This window comes from Macrotis lagotis, chromosome X (genome assembly GCF_037893015.1).
Source record: "Macrotis lagotis isolate mMagLag1 chromosome X, bilby.v1.9.chrom.fasta, whole genome shotgun sequence".
Lineage (NCBI taxonomy): Eukaryota > Metazoa > Chordata > Mammalia > Peramelemorphia > Peramelidae > Macrotis > Macrotis lagotis.
In genome coordinates this window covers 683,842,311-683,858,887 of record NC_133666.1, presented here as the reverse complement: position 1 = coordinate 683,858,887, position 16,577 = coordinate 683,842,311, and the positions used below count along the sequence as shown (strand labels likewise).

General features: G+C 41.1%; 1 protein-coding gene across 3 annotated transcripts in view; it reads left to right on the top strand.

The window, feature by feature from the left end:
- The window catches only part of CORO1C (coronin 1C), an 88,893-nt gene that overhangs the window by 15,319 nt on the left and 56,997 nt on the right, over window positions 1-16,577 (top strand). The window lies entirely within an intron of this gene.

Below are 16,577 nucleotides of genomic sequence, written 5' to 3'. Positions count from 1 at the left end.
TCTTTCCCTCCACTCCCCCCTTTCCCCCTCCCCTCTTCCTTCCCCTTTTCCTTTCTGCTCCTTCTACCCCCCCCCTCCATCCCTGTGTTAATGCCCCTGGCCGCTTCTCTCCTCATTTCTCTTCCCAGCTTCAGTGATCAGAATTTGTTCAGGGAAGCAGCCTGCCAGGCTCAGCAGAACCCCAGCAGACTGGGGAGGGGGGCTTTCCAGGCCTCAGCCCCTGGTGATCCTTTTTGGGGAGGCTTTGGAGCCCCGGGAAAGGCAACCGTGCTGAGCATGCTGCCTTCATCTTGGTGGAGAACACTCACACGTCCTCTATTTGGCCTTACTGTAGGCCGCCCATTTCTTCTAGTGTATGGGAAAGACCTCAGCCTTAGTTGGAGGCAAATTGGGAGGGGTTCACTTTACTCACTCTTTATGAGAATTAAGCAAAACTCCCTTCCCCCTGCAATTTTTTTAATCACAATTAAGTTTTGTGGGTTTTTTCCTTTTATCCTGGTACAGAGTGGCGATATTTACTAAGAGTGGTAGTTTTATATTAAAAAACCCCAGATCTTTTTATGGTGTAGACTTCACGCCTGAGACCACATTTGTCTTCTCTAAATCTGTAATGGCAGAAATCTTAGGCACTCTAAGAATGAATTTCATTGTCCTCACCCTACAGATCGCTTACTCTCCTGACACCAACATCCAACATAATGGGGGGAAATGATTAAGTATAGGCAGTTGCTTTGTACATCTGTGCTTGCATTCCATATTATTCTGGACTCACCGTAAAATTAAAAGGGGAGGTTGGGCTGGATTCTTGATAATCTACAGACCTATTTCAAAAGAAAGTGACTGAGAAGGAGGTTTTATTCTCTTACTCTGAGCTATGTGTTGTGAATCCAGGGGTTTGGGGAATATGGATGAACAAAATGAAATAAAAGTGAATTCAATTGGATTGCAAAAAGTCATTTAATTGAAGTATTTTGTCATAGCCATTTTTTTTACAGATTTTTTTTTAAAGAGGGGTTTAAAGATCAGATACCCATATTATGATTAAAATTCAGATTGCTTGAAGTAAAAGAAAGCAAGGCCTTTGGGATATTAATCAACTGTAAAAATAGTGCATGATAATCAATTTTTAATAATCATTTGTTAAATTGCATGCTGCTTGCTTTGATCAGCACTTAGGTCTATTCCTTTCCATATAGTTTGGTATCAGATTCTTTTTTAGCCAACAGCCTTTCCATACGCTATTGGATTTTTTTTTTTTTTCGTGAAATCTTCATGCTTACTGCATCTGTCACTTCTGGGATCTGCTCCAAGCATGAGGTGGAGATTCACTATAATGCCAATGAAATGGAATGCTCAAAAGGAAGGATAAATGATCAGTTCCTAGTTCTATAGCAAGGAATGTAAAAAGATGTTATTTGATAGTTTACTAGATGCTAATTACTTAACATTCAAAGCATATGCGTGGCTTTTTGGACAGTTTTGCCTCTTTTTTTTTTTCCCGTTTGTCTTGTGAAGATGAATTTGTGCTCTCCTTTTTCAGAGCCTGAAAAACCTTTCAATCCCATTTGGTGACCTCAGCATCTGCCACTCCCTCTGTGTAAGAATGCTGTCTCATACTTGTGAACAGAGCCTTTTTAACCTAAGAAGTAGTTTTTATAGATGAAAACCTTGAATATCTTGATGAATATTTCAGCACCTCCTGGTATCTTGGATGTTAAGTAATTGCATCTCTCAGGATTTTCCTTGCCCTAGTTCAGTTCAGATCTTTAACAGGGACAGAGCATGATTCCATATTTCCTTTTGCAGGGCTCACTTTGTACTGTGGTTAGAAATTGTTTCAACCTTAAATCACAGCCTCATCAACGCTTTCACATCAAAAACCAAATGTGAACTTCATTAGGATTTGGGGAGGCTTCAAATTGGTTCATTTTAATGCTGTGCCGTAGATGAGACCAGGATACATACCCTGAGGGCAGTGGACGTCATTGGACTATTACTAATGAATGAATAAACTACCCTTCTTAAGGCTGAAGTAGCTTAGGTACTGGCTCCAGTTTTCATCTCCCCCCCCTCTTTTTGCTTCCCACCTCACCACCCCATCCCAGCACTTACAAGAAAATCATTCAGATGTGAAAACCAAACATGGTAAGCATTTTCCCTAGGGCGGAGAATCCGATTTGTCCAGGTGTTTTTTTGCCTTATCCACAGTAATGACTGGCACCTAGCCGGTATTAGGGCAGATTGCCAGTGTTGTGGTACATTTCAGGGACCGCAGGGAGGCGGGTGTAGGTGGCCCTCACACAGACCTACATTAGGCTCACACACCTGGTCTAGACTCGGGGCCATTTCACAAGTGAGGATGGATGTAAATTGGATTTTGCTGCCACATGCTTTTTCTTTTTGGGGGGCAGGGGAGTTAGTTTAGTCTTTTTCAATTTTGAAGGCATCTTTGTTTTGCTTTTTTTTTATGTTGCCTATTTTGAAACCATTGGAGAAAAGTTCTTTTGCCCAGAGCAGCATATTCCTGGGAATTCAGAGAAACAGATTGGCTTCTTTGGGGGCACATTTTCTTCTGATGGTTCCTGTCCATGAAAGGGATTGGATACCCAATACAGTTCAAGATCACTTTGGCAAACTGGGGACAGCAAATTAATTAATGGTATTTTTAAAAAGTTTCTTATTCCGGTGAAGTTCACATTTTGAACAGGATCGTTTGTAAAGGAGGTAGTGGCTTAGATGAGTTCTGGGTTTGAATTCCGCTTCTGATATTTCCTGGTAGGATACTTGTAGAGATACTTGTGGTACCATCCCCAGATTTGATTTGGGAGGGACTTTAGAAGGGTTCTTGAGTCTCATAAACAATTCTTAAAAAATATTTTTATAATGATTTCAGTATTGGTTGTTTCCTTTGTACTCTTATGTAGTTTATTTTATATATTAAAAATCCTACTTTTAGAAAGTGGTTCTTAGGTTTTACCATAGTGAGCCATAACCCTAGAATGACTTAAGACTCTAATTTAGATCCACTGGAATCTGAAAAAGAATCTTCTTTAGAGCAGACTTGAGAAAGCCAATCAACCTTTGCTTAAAGGCCTCCCAAGATAGCGTATTCCAATTTTGCTTCTGTCAGATCTGAATTTGTCTCTTTTAACTTTGCCCATTGCTCTTCTGACCCCCCACCCCCCTCCAGCCCCCCCCCCCCCCACTTTGCTCTAGGTTAAACATTCCTGGTTCCTTCAGTCAGTCCTTATATAGCCTGGACTTGAGGCCTTTCACTGTCCTGGTGGCTGTCCACTGAACGGTCTTTGCCCTTCCTGAATCTTAGCTTTTTCATCTGTAAACTGTGGATCGGACTATCTGTAGTACTTGATCTCCCAAGGAGGTTGTGATGAGTGAGGAACCAATGATAGATCATGTGTGTGGGATGTGAAGAATTCTGTAAATACTGGGCTTTTGAGTGTCATGATAAGAAAGCTATAGAGCAGAGGGCCATCTCAGTCGGTGCCGCCTTCATTTTATAGCTGCAAAATTAGATAACATAGATGCTAAAATCTAGTAGAACAAGGGGGGAAATATCTTTTTTCTGATGCTAAGAACTTGTTAAAGCCAGAATCACGAATTCTTAGCCCTCCTGTCAGAACTGAAATTGAGTGGCGAGAGGAAGGAAGGAGAGAAATGTGGGAAATGTGAGAGTAGATTAAGCATGTCTGTAATGCATAAATAAGCCCAGAGGAAAAAGGCTTCTCTTCCAGACAACTCCAAGGGAGAACAGATACGCATTTTAAGATCATGACAAAAGAAGGACGGTGCAGTGGTTCTACAGGAAGTGGCCATGTTGAGAGATAGCCTCATTTGTGGTTCTAATCGTGGGAGCAGAAACTTGGTCTAAAACGGTTGACTATAACCCTTTGGAAATGCAGGCTGGCTGGTGGGCGATATTACATTTGACATTCACATCTTTTGTGAATTTGAAGGAATGAGTCCCTCACTGGGAAGGACTGGCTTGATTCTGTTATATAATCAGAACATGAGTACACCCATCAAATAAACTTTGAGGGTGTTGGCTAAATACATTTGACTTTTGGTATGATGACTCGTACGATATCACGTGTGTGTGTGTATGTTTTTTTCAAGCATCCTAGCATGCTAACATGGGATACACTGATCTAACCCTTTCATTTTATATGTAAAGCTGAGGATCCAAAGCTTCTGCTTGCTTATGGTCCCATAGCTAGGCTGTGGACAAACCTGGATTATAGGGCAGGTCTTCTATTGGCCTTGCCACTTAGTATTCTTAAACTATGCCACACAGTTTCCTCATCTGTGTCAGTTCATTTGTATCTGCCTATTAATTCACATCTTGCATTTTGAATCTCAGATTATATTTTCTTTTTAGTCAGTGACCTCCCCAGTTCCCATGTATTAGTTCCTTTCTTTCAGTTGAACAACTGTAATTTTGAGAAAAATGATTCTACTTTTGTATTGCATTCTAATTTTGGATCCAGATTTTCAAGGGGTTTATTTAAATTCTTAAGGTAGCTCATTTGTTCTGAAGATGGGTTGTTTCAGAAATTCTTACATCTAGCTAAGACCTGCTTTATGTAGATTTTTTTTTCTCATAAGTGTTTGGATAGAACAGATACACCAAATTAGTCTTAATGAAGTATTTCCTTAATTCCACAGTCTGACAAAACACAAATGCTAGAAATAGTTGTAGTTTATAGGTTACTTAAAGGACTAATAATATTCCCATGTCTTCCATCTCTTCTTAAAAGATCTTATTTTGAATGCTCAGAACTGTCAGTTCTGTGTACTGTTGATAAGAAAAGAATATCAAAACTCACACAGGAACCACTGAAGTCCAGTACTGGCAAACTATACTAGTTGTAGCAAACATAATTGAAACTCCTAGAGATTAGAAAAAGATGATAATTGGTTCAAAGCTGGACCAGGCTGGTGCTCTGGGGATTCAGACCAGATGTAGTAGTCTGTGCATGAGCACTCTGGATTGAATGAATGTAAGTTGAACAAGATTGAATGTACATTTCCATGTCTGAGCAATTGTTGAGTTTTTTGGCCTTAACCGACTAATCCATAGTAGGTGAATGATTCTGAACAACCATAAACACAGTCACACAGATGTAGGTACGGGAAGCAAAATGGTGACATGTGACTTGGAGTTGTTTTATTATTATTATTATTTTTTTTTTTACTCCAGGTCTTAGGAATAGCTTAGAGTACAATTAATGCTTCCTCTCTTGACCAGCAGGTTCACCGACTTGTTTGCTAATAGGTTTTTTTTTTTTTAGGTTTTGCAAGGCAATGGGGTTAAGTGGCTTGCCCAAGGCTACACAGCTAGGTCATTATTATGTGTCTGAGGCTGTATTTGAACTCAGGTACTCCTGACTCCAGGGCCGGTGCTCTATCCACTGAATCACCTAGCTGCCCCTGCTAATAGGTTTTTGTAAAGTAAAAATTCATTCACTATTTGCTTCATAGTCAGATAAAAAACTTGTTCCTTTGCATTCCTGCTTAACAAAGATCTTAATTCCTTTCATTCTCAGGAACTTAAAAATGGGAAGCAATTTATTAATTGAAAAAACATAGCTATCTGATGCTCTCATTTCATAGTAAGATGCACATATTATTTGTCAGACATCTAGTAAATGGGGGATTGGTGGGGAATCTCTTAGTAAGCCCTAGCCCTTCCCAAGCTTCATGTCTGTTTTGTGGTTTGTCTTGCCATCTCCCTCTTGCTGTTGACATATTTGGGGGTTTTTTTTGGCCAATGAGAGAGTGTGTAGAGCCTCTTAGTTTTGGCTTCATCTTTTTGAGGTGGTATTTAATTAGATAACCCACTGACTGCTTTATTCCTTACCACGGGGGCCCTTTTCCACAATGCAGCATGGATAGTCGTGTTTCACAATCATTGGACAGACCTTTTGCATTTTATAAAATGACTTTGCTTCCTTTTCCTCCCTTTGGTCTATAACTTCCTCATCCCTTCTTCCTTTGCTCTTTGAACTCTGGAATTCAGTGGAGCTAACATTTTTTGGTGAGGATGGTGGTTTTAAACAGATCCATAGTCTGGGCTTTCCCCAAGACTGTCAATTTGCTGGTCCAGAAGGCTACAAATAAAGAAGTTTTAAATGTATTTGCTAAATTAAATTGTAAAATTGATGTTAAAAAATGTAAAACTGACCTGGCAAAAGATGTCTGGATCATGTGATTCTTCAGTAAAGATGAATTTATCAGACTCCAGTCTCCCCTCTGCTTGTGAATGGATTCTAATCCACTGAATTCTTAAATCTACTGTTGGGGATTTACAATTCATTTTCCTTTTGAAACAGTGTTCCCAATGGCAGGTAGGGTAGAGTATACTTTAATCTTAATGTAGCTAAAATCTCCCACTAACTTTAATTCTGAAACATCTATCAACATTGTGCCTTCTGATGGGGGAGGTCATTCTTGCCCTCATAGACTTGCCCTTTTTTAATGGAGGTATGAGTCATAAGCACTGATGTATTATGCAGTATCCCAGAATAAAAACAGGAGAACATTACCAGAAAAGTGTTGGGTGAGATGCTAAGTATAGGTCGATGGCTATGAGTATGGGGGGTGGGGAGGGAGAGTATCAGGCAGAAGACCATTTCAGGCTGAGAGAAAAAGGCAAGGAATGGAGCTGATGGAGCAAAGTAAGTGAGTTGTTCTGTTCACTTGGGTCCCAGTGTGGAATATGTAAAAGGGTTGAAACAAGAAATAAGGTGGGAAAGTCAGGCTGGTGCCAAATTGTGGAGGGCTTTGCCAGGCAAAAGCTGTTCAGCTGTTTTCTTGTGAATTAGTGAAATTTGGGATTCTGAGGCTCATTCAGTACAGGTGCAGCCTCTGAGCCCTTCATCCTTTTTTTCCCTGGATGCACAGCTGGTCCTAGACAGAATTTTGAAATAGGCCAAGTTTTTATCTTTGTTAACCTTTGTCTTTGTGTGGCCTAGTATCTGCCAAACTCTTCCAAAAGTTGCTTGTTCCAAAATTACCTAACTTTTATCACTCGATGGATAATCATTCCCATAGGGGTTATGTGCAGTCAGGACTACCCATGGACAAAAACTCAGTCTACCTTCTTAGCATTCCTTTCCTTGGTTTCTTCATCTTTCACAGACCAGAATTTGAGTGTTAGAAAGGACTTTAGAAACTGTCTAGGTCAACCCATACCTGGAGAAGAATTCCCTCTTCAGCTCTGCTTATGAGCAAAGACCACCACCCTCTCAGTCTGCTTATAAGTAGGCCTAATGATTTTGTTTCTTTAAATCAAGCCTAAATTTGCTTTTTTTGCAGCTTCCACTGATTAACCTTAGTTTCGTCCTCTGAGATCAAACATTCCATTCCTTCTTTCACATATCAATCCTTCAAACATTTGAAGACAGTTGTCATGTTTCTCCTCCTATTCTTTCTACCCTTTCTCCAGGTAAACATCTGCAAATCTTTCAGCTGATTTTCATATGGCTTTGAGCAAAGCCCTTTACCATTCTTGTTATTCTTCACTGAACAGTACAGCTTATCAATGTCTTTCCTAAAATTTGCCACCCACGATTGAAGCTAATACTCCAGATGTGAAATGATCCAGGCGGAAGACAGTGTAATTATTGCCATATTCTTGGATGCTGTACATAACTTGATGTATCCTACAAATATGTTTCACTTGCTTAGATGTCATGTCATGCTATTGGCTCATTGAACATAGGGCATACACCCCCACCCCCTCCCATCCCTAGATTCCTGAGGCACTCACTCTACTGGAGAGCTTCTTCCAAATTGACACCAGTTACATTCTTCACTTGGCTGTCAGATTTATCTTCTAAAATACAGGGTCATCTCCCTTTTCCATCAACTCTAGTAGCTCCTTCTTAGCTCCAGGATCATGCATAAAAGCTCTTCCTACCTTTCCAACCCAGACTTCACTCCCCCTCCATGTACTACTCTGTGATTCAGGGACATTGGCCACCCTACAGTTACTGGAGGAAGATGCTCATCTCCAGTTTTTGTACATTTCTTTGGCTTTCCCCCTGCCTGGAACGCCCTCCCTCCTCACCTCTTGACTCCTGGCTTCCTTTCTAAGTGGTCTTTTTCCCATCTTCCTTCCCATTCCCTCGTCTTTTACTTCCTATCTATCCTTTATGTATCTTAGATGTTATTTGCATGTTGTTTCCCCCCATTAGACTATGAGCTCTTTGAGGACAGGGGCTTTCTTGGCTTTTCTTTGTATCCTCAGCCCTTAGCACATAGAAGGCCTTCCCTGATTCAGCTTGACCCTTTGAGTCTGATATTCAGAACTGGCAAATTTAAATCCATCTGATTGTGCCGTCTTCTATCAGAGAGTTCCGTTTTTTTCCCCTGTAAGAACTGCATGAAAGACTCATCAAGTGCTTTGTTAAGATCTAGGTGAACTGTCAGTATCCCATTGGATTTACTAGGCAGTAATCACCAAAAAGGGAGGGAGAGTAACCTGGTAGGACTTTGAGGGAAGCCATGCTGGCTTTTTGGGACCATTACTAGATCCTTGGTCATTCCAGAATTTTGTCTGGAATCAGGAAATTCATTGTCCAATCGTTTGCAAACTCCATTTTTGAAAACTGAGATGTGCCTCTTCTGCACTCATGCCTTACCCCTCATGTTTTCCATGTTTCCCATTTGCCAGTTCTTTCCTCACTATAAAAATTAGGAACTTAATGCTAACAGTTCACTTTTAAAATGCAGACTTGCAAAGTGTGTTTGTTTCTTTAATTTTATTTTTCAATCATAGTTTAAACCCTGAAAAAGAATATTTCCATAGATGGCAAGAACAAAAAAAAAAGACTGTTATGTGAAACTGAATTTCTCTATTTCATACCCCTCATTTTAAACTGGCCCTTTATTGAACTTTCTTTTTTTCCCTTCTGTGCATTTTAAAAAATAATCCTTTTTTTTGGCATCATTATGTCAGCCTCTCCTCTCTTCTTCTTTCTCTCATTAAAAACCAAGAGAAAGAAAACACTGTTTTAATAAATAAGGATAGTCAAGACAGATTAAACCATGTGGTGTTCATGTCCAAAATTTTACCTCTCTGCACCTTGAGCCTGTCATCCCTCTGTCCTTTGAAACTGGGCTTGGTCACTGCATTGATCAGAGTTCTGAAGTCCTTACAAGTTTTTTTCACAATGTTTTCCTTGTTCTACTCACTTCCCTTTGCAACAGTTCATATTTTCCATATTCAGGATTCTCTGAAATAGGCTTGCATTTATTTTGATCTCTTCTGGGTTCCTGTACTGGTTTCTATTTCCTGAATCTTTGCAGTTGAACACATTGGATGTTCAGGATCCTTCTTGCTGTAGCAAGCCCTGGGCTGGCTTTGTTTGAGGGCCTCCCTCTGCTTTCCAAGGTGACTTGTTTGTGACTTTCTGACTTCCTTAGATCTTTCTAATGCAGGAGAAAGGAACCTGTGAAATCATGTGGTCTGGCATTGTCAAGGCAACTGCAGGCAGGATACGGAATTCAGTAAATCTAGGAGCTTTTTAGGGGTGAATTAATTAAATGTTTGTCTTTGGCAGAAAAAATGTTCTCCACCCCTGTTCTAGGGAGTCCTCCTCTCGCTGTTCTCAGCTCTATTCACTGCGCCACCTAGCTGCCCCCACTGAGAAGTTTTCAGCGACATTGGTGGTCTTTTTTTTTTAACCTGTAGGGTTCGAGAAGACAGTCATTTTCCTTTGTTGTTTGCCTTGAGAATATAATGAATGGAATTCCCTGTATTGATTTTTTTTAACATAATTGAAACTTAATACAACATTTGAGACATTAAAGCATTGATACATGCGCTATGCTGATTCTTCAGGAAGTTATTTACTTAGTTTGCTTCCTAACTTCATAACATGCCTTACACCTGGATTTGTATTGCAAAGGAAATGTTCTGATAGGTTAATTTCTTTTTTAAATGATAGTTTATGGGAAACTTAAATGGCTTCAGGCCTTCTTAATATAAAACTAAGTTTAAAAAAGATGGACAAATGAAACACTTGTATTGCTTCTTTGAATATTTTACTTAATATGAGAAAATGTCTTTATTAAAGAGAGAATATGATTTTGCAAATTGCTGTCTTCAATAGTGTACTTTTTCCTATTAGGAGCAACTGTTCTGGATTGTCTTCAAAATAGTATTTAACTCATTAGCTCCTTTTTTTTTTTGTTTTCGTTTTTCTTTCTATAAACACCTACTGAGTGACCAGCCTATTGATGAGGCATGAGATGGATGAAATTCCACTTTTGGGAAAGGTCTTTCTACTACTGTTGCAGGTGATATCATTTGTATATTTTGTATCATGTGGTCGACTAGATTGTTAGACATATATGGTGATGAGATCATTCGCTTAGACTATAGTCACATTCTGCAGAGGGATTAGTTTCTAAAATTGGAAGGTGAAATTCATGTTTAGTTAAAATTACTCTTCCGGATCCTTTAAAAGGCAACATCTGTAACTGGGATGTGGGGTGGAGCAGCTCACAGAGGGGATGTCACCCGGAGTCAAGGATCCAGAAGTATCTTGATGGCCTGGAACACTGGGCTCAGTCTCATGAGCCAAAATGTAAGAGGAATCAATGTCAAGGCTTATGTTACATAATAGCAGCTTCCCAGGTCTCAAGGAGGGGAGGGGTGGCTGGACAGGAGTTCTGAATAGGCCTGTGGGAGTCTCCCTGTATTCTGAAGAAGGCTGTGAGCAGGTGATGGTAGAAAGGCCATTATCCTCTTCTCTGGTCAGACCTCTCCTGGGGAGTGTTGGGTTGACTTCTGGCTTCTCTCCATAGGTAGTGACCAGGATGGGGAAGAGCCCCGTGTCCAAGTCAAAGGAAGAGGAGAGGAGTGGTTGTAGGGCATGGGGATGTTTAGTGGAAGAAGATTCTCCCAATGTAATTGAAAGGCAACCTTGTGGAAGAGGATTGTGCACATGTAACTGACTACTTTTGGGGGGGGGGCTGGGCTGTGGAAACTGAGAGAATTGTCGAGGCTTGAGGTCAGAAAGAGCTTACTGTCCTGGCAGCTGGGCCACAGTCTCAGGGGCTTTGAGAGGGCAGAGTGGGCGGATGACCCATAATCATATATGCTAGTGGTTTCCTTTGTATCTAGATTGGCCCAGATGACCACTGACATCCCTTCCAACTCTCAAATTCTGTGATCCTATATCTTTAAGAGAAGGCAGTCTAGATCAGGTCTGTTATGGTTGATGGGGAAACAAATGAATATAAATTATATTTTTTTTCTATACCCTGCTAAGCTTTTGATGAACAGAAAGGGGAGGAGGTCGGGGAGGGATAAAAAATAAAAAGAAAACAAAACCAAGTAAAGACTTTGGTAGCAGGAAAACAGATGATTAGGGAAAAAATACCCTTGAAAGGTCTTCATGCTATAATTGTGTTTATATTAGAAGGTGATCTCACCACCACTTAACTCTTCCTGCCTTACAATGAGACAAAAGGCCCTAGGAAGTATTACGGAATGATTGTGGCTGACCAGGGCGGCCAAGTCAGGGCTGCCCCTCGCAGTGCTACAAGCCTAAGCCGGGCATGGGGTAGAGGAGTTTGGAATTACACTCTGCCAGGAGAGGTGTTCACCAGACCTCAAGACAACAGAGACAAGCAAATAGTAGATTCATGGCTAGCGCCTCACGCTTGTTCCCAGGCTCATACAAAATTGAGTGGGGTGACAGAATCACCTGCACTTTAAAAAAATTCTCCCTCTCCCTCCTCAGTTAAAAGTCCTGCCAGTCTTGGGTGCTTAGCTCTGTATGAGACTGTAGAAAGGCAAGTTCCTGTCCTCAGGAACCTTCCAGGTAAAGTCAAGATAACTTATATTGATGTTTCTCCTTCATTCTCGAAGACAATCGTGATATCAAAGAGATGATGCCATGATATGCACATGAATTGGATTTGAGTGAGTGGGTGCTGTGCTGAGTCACTAGCCTCATTTTCTCCTCAGAACCATCTGGGTCCAGTGGCAGATGTGAATCAGGATGAGGGGTAGTTGGGATTAAGTGATTTGGCGAAGGTCTCACAAGCTAGTAAGGGTCAAGTGTCTGAGACTGGATTCAGACTCCTGTCCTCCTAACTCCAGGTATTATTACTCATAGAGCAAAAGAGAACAGGAAAGAAAATAAAAATAGTGAGATAGCTTGAAAAAAGCATCATTTTACAGTTGGGAAAACTGAGGCTCCAGAGCTTATTCCATTATACATGAGTTGCAGAGCTAGGATTGGAACATAGATCTTCTGATTGAAATCTACTGCTCCTTGTTATATTATTATACTACAGGAATCCAGAAAAGGGAGAATACAGAAAGAAAGGGAAAGAAGAACCTAACCTGAGTCTGAAGGGGATGGGTTGGATTTGTTTAGGTGAGAACAGAAGAGAGGGCATTCCACATGAAGAGGCAAAATCCTGGGAATGGTTGTTCATCAGCTGAGATGCCCTTCACCTATCAACCTGAGTTCCCTGCCTTTTCAGCCCACTCCTCAGTCTCCTTTGCTGGATCTGCATACCCCAGGCCTATCTCTGGGGCTCTTCTAACTGCAGTTTCTCCCTTAGTGATATGTACATTCCTCAACATCTGTCTTTAGCCCTAAACTCTGACCTGAATTCCAGGCCTTCTTATCAACCATCTGCTGGACATTTCCACCTAAATGTCCCTTTAGCACCTTAAACTTCAGCATACTGCAAGGAAAATCAATTTTATCCCTTTTTCTTTCACCCTCTGAAGGCATCAAAGTGCTTCACCTGCATTTCCAAAATTGGAGTCATTGTGACCCCTGTTGACCCCTGTATCCAGTCAGTTTCCAAATTTATGTTCATTCTGCCTTTATACTCCTTTCATACTCCTCTCCTTTTCTCCTGTTAGAGCTTTTGCCACATTTCAGACTTATTTACTCTAATACTCTTACAGCAACCTCCTACTTTCCATATCTTCCCTCCAACCCATCCTCACACAACTGTCAACTTATTCCTAAAACACAGATTAAAAAAAAATATCACCCTTTCCCCTGAACCATAGATCATCAATGACTCTATTGTGCACCCTTCTTAGTCTTGCATCTAAACCTTTCTGCAGTTGACTCTCACCTAGCTTATAGTCTTATTTCAGTCACAAGGAAGAAGGAAAATAGTTGTCCAAAGAGATGGATGTGGATGCTCGGAGAAATCATCATTCTAGGGAGATTTTTTTTTTTTTTTTAGGTTTTTGCAAGGCAATGAGGTTAAGTGGCTTGCCCAAGGCCACACAGCTAGGTAATTATTAAGTGTCTGAGACCAGATTTGAACCCAGGTACTCCTGACTCCAGGGCTGGTGCTTTATCCACTGTGCCACCTAGCCGCCCCTCTAGGGAGATTTTTAAAAGGTTTGTTCGGAAGCTGAGCAGGCACCAATCTGAATAAAACACCACTTTGGTGGAGAGTGTTGGGACCACCTGGGCCTAGAATGAATAACGAAAACTGATTTTGATTTTCAACTTTTTAAAACTTTTATTAGAAGAAAGGAGGAATAAGGATGCAATAAATTGCTGTATGGGTGTTGGAGATCCTTGGGAAGGCAGTTTCTCATTCTTATTTTGTTTTTTTTTGGTTTTGTTTTCTGCCGGGGAGAATGAATGACCTTTGGGCTGCAAAGAACAGAATGAAAATGGCTAATGGGGAGTTAACAGTCAAGATAAGCAGTGAGGTTGTAAGAGAACCACCTTGATGTTCTTAGTGAGTCCAACTCACCTGGCCCAGGGGGATCACACATATCCTGGAGGTGCCCTGCAAGAACCTAGTGGGTGTGGATGTGGATGTGAGTCACTGATACTGAAAGATCATAGGGAGGTGTATGGCATACCTGGAAATGGGCCAGGGATTAGTTCCCTTTTTTTTTTTATAAGGAAGAGAATTTGAGGCAGCAAACTATCTTGGCACATGAGCTTGATTTGGATCTTTGGTAGAATTTTAAGAATGGCTAGTAGAAATGATAGCAAAACTCTAGAAGAGGGAATGACCAAAATCTCTTTTGATGTCAGGAAGCTCAGAACATACAAACTTAAAATCTGGCCTTGATGGTAGGATACAGACACGCTCCGTTACAGATAGATTTTATTGAAATTTTAGCAGAGAATTTGGCAATCTTTCATGATGAAGCATTCTGAAAGTCGAAGAGATGTGGTCTAGGCAAACCAGTGATTGATTTGAGCCTGATTGACTAGATTCAGAAAATAGTTTTTAGTAGTTCATTGTCAATTTAGCAAGTTTCCTGCAGAGTGTTCTCATTTCTGTTCAGAGCACCGTTTTTATCAGTGATTTGTTTGGCATGATTTTCTAATTTGCAGATGACCCTAAGCTAGGACAATAGATATCAAATTGCATGAAAGTTAGGATCCAAAAATACCTTGCCAGACAAGACTGCTTGATCTGGAGTTAGTTATAGGATCTGAGTTCAAATCCTTGTCTGCTGCTGTGACCTTGGGCAAGTCACCCTCAGAGTAGAGAATGGATTTAAATGATCTCTAAGGCTCCTTCTGAAATTGTCACTCTTTATAAAATGCAGTATAATAGGGGCAAATATAAAGCCTTACACTTGGGCTCAACATTTAACCTGCTCAAAGGAGGCTTCTTAGAGTTTATTGAGTAGAATTGGGGAATGGAAAAGAGAAATGAGCTATGGAGGAGGAACCCTTCTCCAGCCCTTAATGACCAAGCATTTATTAAGTCCCTGCTGTGTCCTGGCAACTGTACCAGGGGCTGAGGGAATCAAAAAGAGGTAGAAGCACAGTCCCTGCCCTCTAAGGGCTCCCTCTTAATGAGTAAAATGACTGTGCCCATAAGGAAATGCTTACAAAAGAGCTCCAATGTAAAGAGTGGGATGGGATTGGGTGGGGCGGGTAGGGTGTGGGGGTTGGGTATGAAGATGGAAGGAGAGGGAGGATACACCAGGCCTAGGGCACACACCTATGATAAAGGGACAGAATCAGAGATGGAGCTGGAGCCAGGCCTGTGGAGCTGTGTTCAGTTCAGAATGTGGAAAAAGGAGGAAAGTGTAGGAAAACTGGAAAGGAAGGAAGCTCACTTGGGTAGGAAAGGGGAGAGAGGACAGGAGAGGGGAGAGAGTTGAGGCAGGTGAGCCTATGGGGATGAGGGCCTGCTAGAGCCGATGCAAGCTGAGTGAGCCAAGAGAAGGGGATGGTTTATGCTGTGAGGTGCAGTGAAGGTGAGTCATTAGAAGAACTGGTGGCAGAGAAATCGAGATGACAATTCCCATCTCAACTGGGGCAGGAGGTGGTATGGTGCGTGTCCAGAATGCTGTATTTGGTGTCAGATAACCATAAAGAAAGAACTGCTCTTGGTATGGTACTTTAAGGTTTGTAAGAGCTTTATCTAGGTTATTTCATTCGCTCCTTGCAATAACCCTGGGAAATAGTGGCTTTATTATCACCCTCATTTTTACAGCTGAGAAAACCGAAATGAACTTGCCCAGGGTCCTCATGACACCAAATCTAAAACTCCCCCCACTGTATCCCTGAGTTACCTCTCCTTGCAAAACTTGGGTTCATATACACGTTTGGGGTTTTGACTTTTGGGCCCTCAGTTTCCTCATCTCTAAAATGAGAGAGTGGGACTAAATGAGGAGCTCTAATTGTCCTTTCATTCTCAATCTGTGAACCTCTACTTAGAGGAGGACACTGAGGAGACTTCCTCAGTGAAGGTAGTGAAAATAGGTTTCCAGGAAAACCTGGTGTTTTGTTGTGAGAGAATCTCCTCTGTCAATGAATAGATGATAGTTAGGATGACATTGGATTTGGAGCCAGGGAGATGTGGTAGCCACTCTTACTTACCACATCACTTTGAACATGACAGGCCATGGCACCTCAACATTTCCTTAGAGGCTGGTGCCACATCTGCCCTTTGGGATCTGGATGAACTTAACCCCTCAGGCTCTCAGTACCTATCTCATCTCTAAAATAAGGGGATTGGATTAAAGAATCTCAAGGCCCCTTCATGTTGTCTATGAACTGGTTGGATCCCATATTCTCCAGCAAAACTCTGAAATTCTGAGCCTCTAAGTATCTCTGTCCGGTAATAAGATTTTGAAAACTTTGGGCATTAATTAATGTTATAAGTAAATTAGTTATCGGTTGCCTTTGTTGTTATATCTGACCATTTGGAGGGGTGTCTTGAAAATGCGGCTAGGAGTTCTCAGCAGAACCTAAGGCTCGATGTTAGTACTGCACTCAAAATCTTTTCAGCATGAAACCGCTGGCTTAGTTTTGTGGCATAGTAAATTTTCATTTTTTGGTTAATAGTCCAGTTAGTTTCAGTTAATTTTAAGTTGGAAATTTTGATATTGAAACTTAGTTGACACAGCATAAGAAAGGAAATGGGTTTGGGGGTAGTAAGGATTGCAGTTTGAACAGCAAGATTAAGTTCTTATTGCTCTTACAATGGGAATCCTTTCTCTGTCCCTCCCTCCTTCCCCATAAGGTGACCTACAGGTTTTGTGGTGGCTTTTTTGGTTCCCCACAGTTTTCTCCTGGAGG